We start from the raw sequence: 6,000 nt of genomic DNA, 5'->3' as shown, positions 1-6,000 counted from the left end.
TGATTTAATGTCAGGCCAGAGGCAGGATTTTGTCTTCACAAATAAAGATGGCATTAAAAAACTTAATATTAGTAAATGGAGGAAAAAGTGTAATTCAATACCATGTTCTCAATTTTTACCTTTTATTTAAAAAAAGATTTTATTTATTTATTTTAGAGAGAGTGAGAGCAGGGGAAAGGGCAGAAGAAGAGGTAGATAGAGAATCTCAAGCAGGATCCCCACTGAGCACAAGGCCCGATCCTGGGCTCCATCTCATGAACCTGAAATCATGACCTGAGCTGAAATCAAGAGTCAGAAGCCTGACCAACTGAGCCACCCAGGTGCCCCTCAAGTTTTACCTTTATTAATGACTTGCCAGCAAATATTTTAAGAGAAGCTGGTCAATAGAGCTCTTAAATTATTTCATTTTTTTTTGTAGATTTTATGGGATGAGTCCTAAAATACTTTATTTATTTATTATTTGTTTATTTATTTATTTTAGTAACAACATGAAATTAATAACATACAATTGTACTTGGTCATCAACTTTTATCAGCAGATTGAATGCCAAATGAAGTCTGTCTGTTTCCAAAATTAAAACCTGTAGTCAAAAGACAAAGTTATGCTATATTAGGGAAAATTAAAAAAAAATTTGTTTCAGTGTCTGAAGACAAGGTCAGGGTTTGTGGAAGGAAATGGGTCTCTGGAGAACCATGAGCGCAGTATAGTAACAAGTTTGGATCATTAACCATTCATAGATAATAGAATATTGCTACTGTCACTGTATTTCAGTACAGTCTACAGGGACCAAGTCATGTTGGGATTAACAGAGTATAGGTTATATGGTGCCTAATATTGAAGTTGCTTGGATAAAAGGATTGGTGCCGCATTATATTATCACAATATAGTTTAGTTCCATCTGCTATTCTGCGTCTTGCCAACTAAATCCACACATGTAAGTCTAAATTGCATAGGAGACCTGAACATGAGGAGGTGAGGGGTGCACACATGCTAAGATCCTGAAAAAACACTGGTGGGGAGTCCTAGAAAGTGCTCAGGCTTTAGTCAGAGCTCTGGTGTATCATCACTGCCATTGAGTAAACATTCTTCAAGATTTACTTACCTGATTGGTAAGTAATTCACATAGCTGTTATGAGTATTAGATGTGATTAAATTCATCAGAGTGTTTTGAAAGATGTAAAAATTATATATACAGTTGACACTTGAACACAGGTTGGAACAGCATGGTCCACTTATATGTGGATTTTTTTCGATAAACACAGTACAGTACTATAAAATATATTTTCCTTATAATTTTCTTAATAGCATTTTCTTTTCTCCAGTTTATTTTATTGTAAGAATACAGTAAAAAATACATATAACATACAATATATATGGTAAGCAACTGTTTCAGGAAGGCTTCTGGTCAATAGTAGGCTATTAGTAGTTAAGTTTTGGGGGAGTCAAAAGTTGTATGTGGAGCTTTGACTGTGTGGGGATGTTGGTGTTCCTAGGCCCTGTGTTGTTCAAGGGTCACTGCACAGTTGTAACTTACCATAATTATTCTTATTTACATTACTTTATTCTCTTTATGCTATAGATCTCAGCTAGAGACAATAAGTACTTGGTAATTCTTTTTTTTTTATTATTTTTTTTAAAGATTTTATTTATTTATTTGAGAGAGAGAGAATGAGAGACAGAGAGCACGAGAGGGAAGAGGGCAGAGGGGGGAAGCAGACCCCCCGCCGAGCAGGGAGCCCGATGCGGGACTTGATCCCGGGACTCCGGGATCATGACCTGAGCCGAAGGCAGTCGCTTAACCAACTGAGCCACCCAGGCGCCCCAGTACTTGGTAATTCTTATAGGTATAAAAGTATATATTATATCACTGATCCCATACTAATTTTTTTCTCCAGGAGAAGAAAGACCAGAAAACCAAACAAACAAAAAAAGCACAACAAAAATAATTGAGGGGAAGAAATTTAAAAATTAGTTTGAGAATTGGAGACCAGTTTTATATAGCAGAAGATATTGAAAAATAGTCGGATATAACATCACCCTATTTGTGAAAACTTTGTTTTTATTATTAAGATGTGTGTGTGGTCACCATACCCATTGTCTAGAAATAATGTGTTATAGGCTTTTATGAATAAATGGGAATATTCTAGAGAGTAAATCAGGCTAAGGGTTTGAAGAACTAAATTCTTGGCTTATTTTCTGCTTAATTTGAATAATAACCTCACACTGTCGAAACCTTTGATAAACACAAATGAGAAAATTAGCCATGCTAAATGATCTCAAGAAGTCATTCAAACTTCAAAGTTCCAGGCTTTGCTGGAAGACCAAGACACTGCTTCCAAACTAACAGAGGCTTCATATCAATAATACTTTTATTATTCCATTTTATTAATAAGATAGCATCATATATTTCTATACCTCAAAGTGTACTTTGATCTCTACACTTTTGATTCATGACAAAACTCTGAGTTTCTTTCATCAATGTCTTATAATTTTTAGAGCACAGGTATTTTACCTCCTTGGTTACGTTTATTCCTAGTTATTTTATTCTTTTTGGTACCATTGTAAATGGGACTGTGTTTTTTTATTTTTTATTTTTTTTCCTGTCACAATAAAGTTTTTTATGAAAACAGGCTGGCATGGGGACAAAGGGACAGATGAGTACATTTAGGTTGGGAGGCCCAGGTGAAGGAGTGCAGCTTCCTCACATTGATGCCATACTCACTGAGGGCAGGGGTCAAGTCCTCCATGGTTAGAGTGTACTTGTGGTCCTTGCTCTTGCTTGGGGAGCTGCCAGAAACTGTGCCCTTCATTTTGCAGTGCTGTACAGAATTGTTGGCAACTCATTCTGAGATGAATCTCCAGGCAGCTTGGGAGATGAGCTGAGTTATGCATGGGATGGAGGCCTCAAAGTCGGCATGGTTCAGGTTGTAACCAGTCCCTGCATCTGGGATCATGGGCATGTAATCCTCCAGCTACATCAGGAAGTCCACCAGAGGTGTGCTGGACACCACTGGCTTCACAACTCTGTTGGTTGGGCTCCACAGCATGTAAACCCCGTTAGACATGGCGCCCTCCATGGGTGCCCCACCACCCGCTGACACTGGAGCCATCCCGCACCACTTCTGGGGGAGGGGTTCCCAACCAGCTGCCACAGGCATGTGCCCCCTGCTGCAGCTCCAGCCCCAGGACCCCTGCTGTCCTGGTGGAGCTGGCCTTGTTCTCCCCAGTAGAGCTGCGGACAGTACTGCAGGGTAAGACTGGGGGTGCCAGCCGGGCCCAGGCAGTGGAGCCATGCTCCAGGGGACGGGTTGTTTTCTTAATTTCTCTTTCTGCTACTTCCTTGTTGAGAATTCTTTTTTTTTTTTTTATCATGAGTGGATGTTGTACTTCATCAAATGTTTTTTCTGCAACCATTTGAGGTAGTCATAATGGTTTTTATCCTTCCTCTTATTAATGTGATGTATCACATTGATTTATTTGCAAATATTGAATTATTCTTGCATCACTGGAATGAATTCTACTTAACCTGTTAAAACGGCTATTATCAAAAGACAAGAAATAACAAGTGTTGGCAAAGATGTAGAGAAAGGGGAACCCCATTCACTGTTGGTGGCTATTAGTGCAGCCACTATGGAAATCAGTATGGAGGTTTCTCAGAAATTAAAAATAAAACTACCATATCCAGCAATTCTACTTCTGGGTATTTATCCAAAGAAAATGAAAATACTAACTTGAAAAGATATATGGATCCCCATGATTAATACAACATTATTTATAATAGCCAAGATATAGAAATAACCTAAGTATCCTTTGATGGATGAATGATACATAGACACAATGGAATATTACCCAGCCATAAAAAAAGAATGAAATCTTGCCATTTGCTACAATATGGATGGACCTCCAAATTCAGGCCTGTCTAAATATAAAAGTCAAAACTTTTGTCATTATTCCAATCGCCTTTTCATCAAGAAGAAAATGTTGAAGCAGGGAGTCATGAGGATCAAAGTTAAGGCACTCTGTTTCATCTAAGTGAGTAGCCAAGGATCCAGCCAAGGATCCAAAATGGTAATCTACCATTTACATTAAAGACAGGAATCTAGAAAGTGGACCAGTAGTCCAGGAAATATGATATCTGGGTACACAGAATTATAAATGCAGATTACAGAACTTGATTCTAAAGACAGCTTTCTATCCCATCCAAGGAAGGTATTTTACTATTTTTTACTGAATAAATCTAAGATTGCCAATAGATGATACATAGATACGTAGATACATGGGTCCAGAAAGGTAGAAATAGGATATATGTAGCTTAAAAAGATGAGAAATTAGACAGTGGGGGGTAAAGGTGAAGAACAGAAATGACATCACCTATGAAAATGAGGCTGCCGCTGAATGGAAATTTAATGGGTCCTGGAGAAAGACAGACTTTGTTCACATCCAGTCCATGTTATTAGCCGTGTCATCATAGGCTAGTTGTGCAAACTCTGGAGCCTCTTTGTGCTTTTCTATAAAACAGAGACTATGATATTTACCATTTGTGATTGTTGTGAAGATTAGAAATAATATATCCAAAATGGCTAGCAGGGCCTCCATAAAGTAAGTACCCAATAAATGGCAATAGCGGCTGTCTTTATTATGAATACTCTTAGCCCCACATGAAGCTGCACATCCTTGAAAAGCAAAGGGAGCAGAATGATAGATTCTGATGGCTAAATAAACTTTCCTATGCACCAGAGAACTGATAGGATAAGGCAAAAGAAAATGGATATATCAGAATAGGCAGGTTCCATTTCAAAGCACTCAAGGAATCAACAGTTTAAAAAAAAAAAAAAAAGCTCTTATCCATTTGTGTTGAAAAAAGAGACTAACTTGGAAAGTGACATTTGTAACATTAAAGAACCTGCTCACTTCAACCTTGCTATTTTTACTATTTGGAATTTGGATCACAGGGAAAAAAGGTCTTTGAAATTTAGTTCTATGTTTCCAATTAGTAAATGGCTCCTTAAATGTTATGATTCTAACTTGGGGAGACTAAAATAATGGTTTGTAGGTTTTTTTATCCTTTCTAATAATAAAAAATAACTGGTAAGTTTTTAATTTTTTAATTTTTTAAAAGATTTTATTTATTTGAGAGAGAGAGAGAGAGCACAAGCTGGGATGGGGGCGGGAAGAGGGGCAAAGGGAGAGAGAATCAGACCCTCCACTGAACAGGGAGCTCGATGTGGGGCTTGATCCCAGGACCCCGAGATCATGACCTGAGCCGAAGGCAGATGCTTAACCGACTAAGCCACACAGGCACCCCTAACTGGTTGGTTTTTTGGTTAAAATAAACATAGATAAACGAAAAGCTGAGAATATAGATAATCTAAAGCAAATTACATTGTTTCTTAAAAAGATCATTTTGGAATAAAATTCTGAGTCTAAGCCAAATCAAACTAGGGTCTAAGTTAATCCTTTTTGATGGCCAGTGTTTTGAAAGATAAATAAAAAAGACAAAGCATTGGAATTATGTAATGTTAGCCACTGCCTGCCTGAGGTAACTTTAAAAAATGGAGTCAAAGATGAGATTTTTTGGGGTGCCTGGGTGACTCAGGCATGGAGCATCTGCCTTTGGCTCAGGTCGTGATCCCAGGGTCCTGGGATCAAGCCCTGCGTTGGGCTCCCTGTTCCGTGGGAAGCCTGCTTCTCCCTCTCCCACTCCCCCTGCTTGTGTTCCCTCTCTCGCTGTCTCTCTGTCAAATAAATAAATAAAAATCTTAAAAAAAAAAAAGATGAGATTTCTCCTACTGAAGAGAAAAATAGGAGTTTTTCAGGTTAAAAAAAAAAGATAAAGAACTAATATATCTGTTCTAAGTGTACTTATAAAAGACAATAAGATGGGTAGACAGAATATCGTAAAGATGTTGACATTATGCTCTCAAATTAGTAGAATATAGCCTGTACATAGCTTCCCTAATATCATGACATATGTAGCTTATATATACTTGCCAGTCTTCC

At 37.9% G+C, this 6,000-nt stretch overlaps 1 pseudogene; it reads right to left on the bottom strand.

Moving 5' to 3' along the window:
- Positions 1-2,618: 2,618 nt before the first annotated feature.
- LOC110576667 overlaps positions 2,619-6,000 on the bottom strand; it is a 37,074-nt pseudogene continuing 33,692 nt past the window's right edge.

Source organism: Neomonachus schauinslandi, chromosome 11 (assembly GCF_002201575.2).
Source record: "Neomonachus schauinslandi chromosome 11, ASM220157v2, whole genome shotgun sequence".
NCBI classification, from domain to species: domain Eukaryota; kingdom Metazoa; phylum Chordata; class Mammalia; order Carnivora; family Phocidae; genus Neomonachus; species Neomonachus schauinslandi.
This window is presented reverse-complemented; position numbering and strand designations above follow the sequence as displayed.